We start from the raw sequence: 9,906 nt of genomic DNA, 5'->3' as shown, positions 1-9,906 counted from the left end.
AGGTAAGAACCTTAGAATTTGGGGGTATTGAGCTCCAAGGGTCCCCCTCTAGGGAGCTGCTAGGATTGCATCCCGTCCTAATCCAGCAGGTTGGGCCTCCCATCTGCAGGGCTGGCCCCATTCACCTGCACGTGTCCCTGCTCAGACAGAGCCGGGGGTCTAGGCAGGAATGGCGGAGTGCCACCTGCGTTTCCAGGTGAAGTTTCGTGGACCATGGGGTGCAGCTCTCTGCTCAGAATTGCCCAGGCCTGTCCTCAGGCTGAGAAGTGGCCCCAGCTGGAGCTCTTGTGGGGCTGCTCTGCCTTGAGCTGCTGCCTTCCACCCAGTGCTCAGAGCTCTCGCCTCCTCTGCGCCGTCTATTGAAGGGCTGTGAGCCACAGTCGGTGTAGGGACGGGAAAACAGCAACAGCAGTCCGTCCCTGTGCCAGTGACACTGGGAGTCTTCATCTCAAGTGTTGCATGCACGGCCAGTGGGTGTGGCAGAAACCTGGCACCCGGGCTGGCAGTCCTGCAGGAAGGTGAGGACCGGCACTGTTGGGCCCGCTGAGCACATAAACAGGAACCCAGGCCGTTCCCACCCAGCTCTCCACTGAAACCCGAACTGTGGGCCGTTGGTGACACTGTGGGCTGTTGCTGACACTGTGGGCAGGTTCCTGAAGCTCTCAAGTCTCTCAGGTGTCAGCCCTTTGCATGAGCCTCAGAACCGTCTGGTCTCAGTGAGTAAAGCTGCTGACGCATAATAACTTGTTGCTCACCTCGACGTCACCTGAAGCCAGCACCCTGCCCCTTGTCCTCCTGACCCTGAGGCAGCAGCGGGGCTCACTCTCCCGGGAGCTGGAGCTTGCTCTCTCTGCTGTGCTCGGGATTACACGGGCCTTGCATGTGCTGGACCAGTGCTCTGCCACTGAGCCCCACCCCAGCCCCAGGTGCTTTTAAAAGAGCTTTCTGAATCAGCAGAGAGCAGCCAAGGCACCGGGGTCTGAGGAGACAGGGTCGGGCGGGAAGAGACTTGAGTGAAGGCAGATTCCGTGTTCACCATGTTGTTCCTGTTGGGCACTTGCTGGTTTCCTGGTTGTGAACCTATCAAAAGGTGGGAGCCAGAGCTGGCACCAGGGCATGGCGCTATGGGGACCACCAGGACTCCAGGAGCAAGGTCTTGGAGAGAGAAGAGCCTCAGAAGCGACCTGGCAGCTTGCTTTGCCCTGCATGGGCACCGCTCCAGGAGACAACCAGGTGTGGAGGAGGCAGAAAACGCTCTGAGGTTCCCAGTGAGACCACAGAGCAGCCCTCACAGGCCTGGACCACCCCAGCTGTCTCCTGCTTAACCACTGGGGTGACCTGCCCCATCCTGCCTTTTGGTTTTACTGTCAGAAGACTATAGTGTCTACACCTGTGCATATATACAGTTTGACTCACTCTAAAAAATCAGACTCACTAAAATAGGACTAGGCTGGCACCATGATAAGGGCTGAGGTGCAGCTCAGTGGCAGAGTGCTTGCCTAGAATGAGCGAGGCCCTGGGTTCCATTCCCAGCAGCCCAAAAATTAAAACGGCCTACACCAGGCACAGCAAAGCTCTGAGAACCAGATAGGGAATCTTAAAACCGGGGGAAGGGCAAGCATGGTGGCGCATGCCTGTAGCCACAGTGGCTTGGGCTGAGATAGGATCGCAAGTTCAAAGCCAGCCTCAACAAAAGCGAGGCCCTAAGCAACTCAGTGAGACCCTGTCTCTAAATAAAATACAAAATAGGGCTGGGGGTGTGGCTCAGTGGCAAGTGCCTGAGTTCAACCCCCTATACCAAAAAAAAAAAAAAAACGGGGGGAAAGACCCCCTTCAGAGGAAGAGTGCAGTGGCAGCCAACTTTAAAACTGGTGTTACCGGAACAGTGGGATGACACCCTAGAAGTGCTGGGAGAAAATCATTTGGATCTAGATCTACAGACCCAGGGAAAAGTTTCCACAAAAAATAGGGTGAGATGAAGTTTTCAGACAACAACTCTAGTTCATCCCAGCAGAGCGACCCGGCAGCACCCCTGGAGATGTGCAGCCAGAGGCTCGTCCCTAGACCTGTGGCAGGAGTCCACACGGACGGACAGAGAAGCAGCACCTTCCCGAGTTGAGAACAGGTTTACATGAGGCCTGTAGGGGACGCACAGAGGTGGGAGGGGAGTGCAGGGCTGCATGGCCACACCTGCCACCCCTGCTGCTCGGAGGCTGAGGCAGGAGGAGGGCAAGTCGGAAGCCAGCCTGGGCAGCTAGTGAGACCCCGTCTCAAGATAAGGATGGGGGTTGGCGGGGGTAGCTTGGTGGGCCAGGCTCTAGATTCATCTGGTGCTGAAAAAATAAAGCAGATACTAAGATGTCAGGTGTGTCATCTCGGGTGACCACTAAACTTTAATAAAGGAAGAGGACCTGTTACCTATACTCACCAGCCCAGAGGAAGGCCACAGCAAAAAGAACCAACCTAAAGCCAAGGCAAGGTGATGATAAAGTAAGTCAGAGTACAGCCAGATGCAACAGAACAGGAAAATAATAGAAAAATGACACAAAAATTACTACCTTGAAAAGAATAAAATTGACAAACCTTTAACTAGGCAGACTGAGAGAGCTCTGTCCCAGATTTTAAAAGGGCTGGGGATGTGGCTCAGTGGTTGGGCACTTGCCTAGAATGTGTGAGCCCCTGGTTAGCAGGCACACACAAGTGAAGAAAAGATTCAGGTTACTAAAATCAGAAATGGAAGTTGGGCTGTTACTACCAATTCTAAGAATTAGAAAATAGCTGTGAGCAGATGTATGCCAACAGATTGTGTAACCTAGATGAAATGGACAGATTCCTAGAGACACAAAACCTCCCATGACTACACCATGAAGAAATAGAACAACCCACAACTTAATAGGAGGTTGGATCAGTAATTGAAAATCTCCCTGGACCTGGTGCTTTTACCAATAAATTCTAAAATATTTACAAGAAAACAAAAATTAGGGGCTGGGGTTGTGGCTCAGCGGTAGAGCGCTCACCTAGCATGCGCGAGGCCCTGGGTTCAAACCTCAACACCATATAAAAATAAGTAAACGTGTACAACTAAAAATAAAAAAATATTAAAAAAAAAAATTGGGGCTGGGATTGTGGCTCAGCAGTAGAGCGCTCGCCTAGCATAGGCGGGACCTGGGTTTGATCCTCAGCGCCACATAAAAAAAAAAATAAAGGCATTGTGTTGTGACCATCTACTCCTAAAAAATAAATATTTTAAAAAAACAAAAATTAGTATTTTTCAGAGTTAAAAAAAAATTTGAAGAGGAAAGAACATTCCTCAATTTATTCCATGAAAGTAAACACCCCGATTCCAAAGGCAGACAGAGACACTGGAGGAAAACTGCAAACCAACATTCCTTATGAGCATTGGTGCAAAAATCCTGAGCACCATGCTAGCAAACCAGATTCAGTAGCATGTTAACAAGGTTACATATGTGATCAACTGGGGGTTGATCCTAGAATGCAAGGATGGTTCAACCATGGAAATCAACCAGTGTGATACCTCACCTTTACAGAATGAAGGGAAACCATGTGACCATCACAGATAACACAGAAAAGGCATCTGACAAAACTCAATATTCTTTAATGACAGACACAACAAACAGGAGGGATTGACGTCAACATAATAAGAACTACACATGAAGAATCTATAGCAACATCACAGTGGGTAGGAGAAGATGGAAAGATTTTTCCTTCAAGGCGAGGCACAAGGCTGAGGGGCTCGCTTTGCCACTTGTACTGGACGCAGGATTGGAAGTTCTAGCTGGAGCAATTAGGCAAGAAAAAGAAAAGTCATCCGAGTTGGAAAGGAGGAAGTACAATTATTTCTGTTCACAGATCGTATGCTTGTGTGCAGAAAACCCTCGCGGCTTCTCATACGTGCGTTAAAAATAAATGAATTCTGCAAAGCAACAGGATACAAGTCAACATGCAGAAATGACTTGCACTTCCATACGCTGAGAGTGAACAATCCATAAAGAGAATCAAGAAACAATTTCAAAAAAAAAAAAAAACCAATTTCATTTATGATCATATCTTTTAATAGTTTTTAGTTGTAGATGGACACAATTCCTTTATTTTACTTATTTATTTTTATGTGGTGCTGAGGATTGAACCCAGTGCCTCACACATGCTACCACTGAGCCACAGCCTCAACCCTATGATCATATTTTTAAGACAGTACTTTGGTAAGATATATACAATGAGCACTACTAACATTTATGAAAGAAAATAAGTAAATGGTCCATGGTCAGAAGGTTGGATTTGGTTAAGATGCCAATACCACCCAAAGCAACCTACAGCTCTAATGTAAACCCCATCAAAATCCCAAAGAATTTTTCTTTTTTTTTTTTTTTTTTTTTTTTTCAGAAATAGATCACCCTAAAATTTAAAAGAGACCTCAAGGGATCACAAGTAGCCAAAATAATCTTGAAAAAGAACAGAGCTAAAAGACTCACTTCCTGGTTTCAAAACTTACTACAAGAGAGCTGGGGACACAGCTCAGTTGGTAGAGCATTTGTCTCTTGCACAAGGCCCTGGGTCCAGTCCCCAGCACCACAGAAAAAGAAGAAAAGGCCTGGGGATGTGGCTCAGCAGTAGGATGTGCTGGGTTCAGTCCCTCATACCAAAAAGTTTAAAATGGATCCACGATGTAACTGTGAGGCCTAAACTATAAAATTCTAAAAACCGGGCAAAGCCACTATGATGTTGGATTTGGCGATGGTGTTTTGGGTATGTCAAAGGCATAGGCGATGAAATGGGCAACTTGGACTCTTACGAAAATCAAAGGGCGCATCAGCAGTAGCCGCATCCAGAACCAGGGTCAAAGGGCGCAGTCAACAGTAGCAAGCCTCCTGGGAACCAGGGTCAGTGGGCAAGGTCTGAGACTCAACAACAACAGAACAGAGGTTCCGAAATGGGCAGAGGACTTGAGCAGATGTTGCACCCAAGAGGATGCACAGATGTGCAGTAAGCACAGGGAGGCACGCGTGTCTCTGGTCATTGAGGAAAGGCAGGTCACTAGTGAGATCCACCTCTTGGCCCTCAGGCTGAGCCATCAACAGGAAGTGGTGGCAAAGATGGAGAACCAAGGCTGAGGCCTTGCACATTGTCGGGCCCCAGAGGCCCAGGTGGCCCAGCCATGCCTGGGAGCATGTCATCAAAATAATCGAAAGCAGGGTCTCAGAGAGCTGTCCATTCCCCCCGTGCCCACCACAGGGTTGTTCACAATAGTGAAACATGGAAAGCACCTGTGTGTCCATGCGTGGTGGATAAGGCATGGCCTGTGTGTGGAGTCCTGTCCAGCCTGAGAGCAAGGGGGTCCTGGCGCGGGCAGCATGAGCCCCCTCAACTGGAGGAGTGCAGGTGAGTCCACCTGCAGGAGGCCCAAAGCCTCTGACTGAGAGGTGGCAGGCAGGAAGGACGGGACCCAGGGCAGGACACTGTGCAGAGGATCCTTTGGCAGCCACTGGCACCAAGGGAGCTTAGCAGACGCTTGTGCTTCTGCACACCAGCAAAACGTGTCCAACTGGCAAGTGTCAAGAGGCTGAGGCAGGAGGATCGAGAGTTCACAGCCAGCCTCAGCAATGGCAAGGCGCTAAGCAACTCAGTGAGACCCTGTCTCTAAAATACAAAATAGGGCTGGGATGGGGCTCAGTGGTCAAGTGCCCCTGAGATAAATCCCCAGTACCAAAATCAAAACAAAAGAAACAAAACACCAATTGCCACAGTGTTGGGAGTGCGAGGTGTTCCCAGCAAGTCCAGGTTGTATAACCTGTGTGCAGTAGAAGCCACAAACGTCCTGCGTCACTCGATGTGGGTGAGATGCCAGTCCTTCTGAAGTCAACGCATCAGTGCTAGCCCAGCAGACCCAAAGAATGCAGGGAAGGAGAGAGGGTGTAGGGGCCCGCCCAGGGGGAGGGCAGAGCAGCCAGCCTCAGGGTGACCGGTCCCCGGGCGGGATCTAGGTCAGGGCCACCCTGTGGGACTGTGGGCTGGTTCTTGAAAACCTACTCTGAGGTGTGAGGTGGGCGAGAAGACCCCCCCATCACCAGGGACTCACACAAAGATGATGCAGAACACTCGCCAGGCTCCCGCAGTCCCCGTCAAAACCATCTGAGTTTACTTTTCATCAGACTTTTTTACACAGTTCTGTCTCCCAGAAGTTAGAAAGCAGAGCTCCCTGGACCCATACAGGCAGCTGCGGCCACCACCAGCACCCGCCCCTGCACCGCAGCTGCCCAGTGGCCCCATGGGCGGGTCTGCAGGGCACAGCACGGTTGCCCAGCACCTACACAGGGACACAAACCCGTCCTGCAAAAGGCGCAGTCCCACTGGGCACTGCCATTTTGCCTGGACCTGCCAACCGCTGATTTTATGTGCTGACTTTACCTATTGATGACATTCTGACCCCTTCCCGTCTGTCTGGAGTTGACACCCACAGCACACAGGCTTCCGGGAGTCTCTGGCCTCAGGGGTGCGTCCCCTTCCCTTGTGTCTTTCCCTGGCCTCGGCTTGCCTCTTTGCAGTGCCAGTCCCACGGTCTGGGTGCCCACGAGTGTCAGAACTCTGTTGCCCTGAGACTTCGCTTCCCCTGGGCAGAGAACCAAGCCCCAGGGAGGGTGCCTGGTAGGGGACTCCCAGCTCCCTCTGGCAGAGTGGCTGCCCCTGGTTCACACCCTCCACAGCGCACAGCTGCCCACCTTGGGTTGGGCCACAGGATCGGGTGTGCAGGGCGTCCATGGCTGTCGTCCATCGAGACTCCTGGGCAGTGGACCTTTTTGCCATTTGTGTCTCTTGGTGAAGAGGGCAGATATTGTGCCCACTTTAAAACCACGTCTTGTTTGCTTCCTGCGTGTTGAGTTTCAAGAGTGTGTTCTGAGTGTCCTGGACAACAGTCCTTCTTCAGATACGTCTCATCTCAAGATATTTTCTCCCAGTCTGTGTTTTTCTTCTTGAGTTGATTGGTTTTTAAATGCTTTTCTGCTGTCTGGGGAGGGGCCAGGACCTTGCACCTGTCAGGCTGCATCTCCAGCTCCTAGATCAATTGATTTTTGAGAAAGAACAAAAGCAAATCAGGGAGAAAGGATCGTCTTCAAAAACTGGTGCTAGAACGATTGGATATTCATATGTGGGAGACATTTGATCTATATTGCCCACCATATAGAAATCAACTCAGATCACTGTTTTAATATAAAATGTGATCCATCAAACTTATTCAGGAAGTTGTGTTGGGCAGATTTTGTTAATCTAACACTAAATGTATGGTCCATGAGCAAAGAAATGAGTCAACTGGTCTTCAACAAAAGGAAGCACTTCTCTCCAAAAGGCAGCTCCAAGGGAGCGCAGAGACAGCCCTTGGCAACTCCCCTCTGCTGAAGGGCTCGTGTTCAGAACACAGCAGAGAGCAGGAGATTGCTGGAGTGGGGACCGGGCAGGCCGGGCGGCTGTTAGAAAGCTGTTACCAGAGGTCACCGCCTTCACAACACAGGGTGTGCAGGGACCATTATGATCTGAGAGGTCGTGAAGACGGAGCAGCCAGTGGAGCTTCACAGAGGTCCTGCTTCAGGACAGCGGGAGACCAAGTGTGCACACGCCGTTCCCTTGCTCCTACTGCACCCGAGGCACCGAGGCTGGGGGCAGCTCAGCCACAGCGGGCCAGCCTCCCACAGAAACCCTGGTTTCCTCCCCAGCACTTCAAACAAAGACTGTTACCAGGGACTGTGGCCTCGCCCGTGATCCCAGCAAGGTTTGCAAGGAGACCAGCCTCAGCAACTTTGTGAGACTCTGTCTCACACTAAAATAAAACGGGCTGGGGATGTGGCTCCATGGTAGAGCACTTGCCTAGTACATGGGAAGTCCTGGGATCCATCCCCGTTCAGCACAGTAAATAAATAAAACAGTGTTACAATCCTGTTGGGTCACAGCCTCATTTCCAGAAGATGCATCTTGGCCAGGTACTTCAGGTCTACCTCAGGGTCCTGAGGGGCCGGACATCTGCAGTACTGTCAGAGCAATCACAAACTTATGCCTCTCTAGGGGAACATATTCGTAGAAACACAAAGCAAATCTTTAGTTATTTGATCTTGTTTGGGGGATATTGTGATAATTGGATTATATTAAAATTTTTTAAATAAAAAGTGGGAAAAAAGAAAAAAGAATTAAATGTACCCATAAGAACAACTAAAAAGAAAAAATAGGCTGGAAATCCTTGTAAAGTTAAAAATGCACTGTATTTTGTAGGGATTCCATTTCTAGGACCCTCACATACCCAACAGAAATGCTCTAGGGTGTGGAGAAAGGTGCAGGGATGCAGCCGCACTGTGGACAGCCAAGCAACCTCAGCCAGGTGGCCACTGACCTGCACTGCTCAGCAAAAACTGCCCTGGGGGGCTGGGGATGTGGCTCAAGCGGTAGCGCACTTGCCTGGCATGCGTGCAGCCCGGGTTCGATCCTCAGCACCACATACAAAGATGTTGTGCCCACCGAAAACTAAAAAATAAATATTAAAATTCTCTCTCTCTCTCACTCTCTTTAAAAAAAAAAAAAAAAACCTGCCCTGGAGACTTCCGGTCCCCTTAGCAGCATGCCAGCCGTGTCCCTGTACCAATGAACCTGTCATGATCTGCCTTTTCTCTTCCGTGGCATGGGTTAGGCAGTGTTTTCTCAGGGCACCAAGCACCAGGTACACAAGAATAAAGATATAAAACTTTTCCAAAAAACAGGCAATGTTTTGTAGAGAAAAATCTGACAAAGGGCTTGTATCCAGAAGACACAAAGAACGCTCACAACTAAATAAGACCAAAAAAAAAAAAGACAAAATATTTGAAGATACTTCATTTAAAAAAGACGAGAATGGCCAATACACACAAGAAATATTTACCTTCATTAGTCATCAGAGAAATGCAAATTAAAATCACAAGTCCTAACCACACACCTGTTCGAATGGCTCAAATTTTAAAAACTGACACCACCAAGTTTGGGCATGAATGCATAACAAGTGGGGCTCTCCCAACACTGCGGGTAGGAGCTCAAAACTTTTCTTAAATGTGGATGCACAGTACATGTGTGCCCGGTTGTTGCCACACTGCAATCTGTGCCCCGGTGCAGGCGTCCTCTTCTGGCTCAGCCATCCCACTGCCAGGGACTGAGCCCCAGAGAACACCCGCAGGTATCTCTGCCAGCACCAGTGACTACTTGGGCAGCACCTTGGATAGCAGGTGCACCTTTTCAACTGAAACGAAGAGGGTGAAACGGGACACTCGGATGAAAGAAGCCAAAGCTCAGGGAGTTCCACGAACACGATATTCTAGAAGAGACGGCTCCTGTGGGTGGCGGGCCACCCTGGGTGCAATCACCAAAGCACCAACTGCAAGTGCGAGGGCGACGTGGCATAAGTGAACGACCTCAGGCTAGGCAAGGGGACAAGCTGCAGCCCGGCTGGGTGATGGGAATGAAATGTGGATAAACCTTCGCAGTGTGCGCCACTCTCGGAACCCAACCGAGGACGTGAGCCCCGGGACGTGAACACCCAGAGGCCACCCTGGCCGGCTCAGGGGCGAGTCGCTGAGGCCCGGTGCCGCGCTGGCCCGCTTCACCTGCGCGGGGATGCGCGGGCGCCCAGGGTGCAGGAAGGAACGTGCAGGTTCCGAAATAAGCAACAGCTGGAGAATCCTTCAGGTCCCTAAGCCGGGCAAGCGGCCCCGCCAAGCTGAGGGTGCGGGCAGGAGCAGGTGGCTGGCCCCAGGGAGGCCTCGACATGAAGTCCACTGGGAATGCATGGGGATGCGGAGCGGGTGGACACCCCCAGATGTCTGGTCCATTTAATAAAAGCCTACAGAGGGATCAAAGAAAAGAACAGACGGCTCACAAACC

At 50.5% G+C, this 9,906-nt stretch overlaps 2 long non-coding RNA genes across 2 annotated transcripts; one reads left to right on the top strand and one right to left on the bottom strand.

Annotated features, from left to right (window-relative positions):
* Positions 1–631: 631 nt before the first annotated feature.
* Positions 632–4,395, top strand: LOC139705133 (uncharacterized). The gene is made up of 2 exons (XR_011706967.1): positions 632–716; positions 3,276–4,395. It is a non-coding gene; the product is annotated as an uncharacterized lncRNA (long non-coding RNA).
* On the bottom strand, positions 4,051–9,620 carry LOC139705132 (uncharacterized). The gene is made up of 2 exons (XR_011706966.1): positions 7,876–9,620; positions 4,051–7,069 (listed from the first exon to the last, which is right to left on the bottom strand). It is a non-coding gene; the product is annotated as an uncharacterized lncRNA (long non-coding RNA).
* Between the last annotated feature and the right edge of the window lie 286 nt (positions 9,621–9,906).

This window comes from Marmota flaviventris, chromosome 3 (genome assembly GCF_047511675.1).
Source record: "Marmota flaviventris isolate mMarFla1 chromosome 3, mMarFla1.hap1, whole genome shotgun sequence".
NCBI classification, from domain to species: domain Eukaryota; kingdom Metazoa; phylum Chordata; class Mammalia; order Rodentia; family Sciuridae; genus Marmota; species Marmota flaviventris.
The sequence above is the reverse complement of the archived record's forward strand: the minus strand, read 5'-3'. Positions and strand labels throughout refer to the sequence as shown.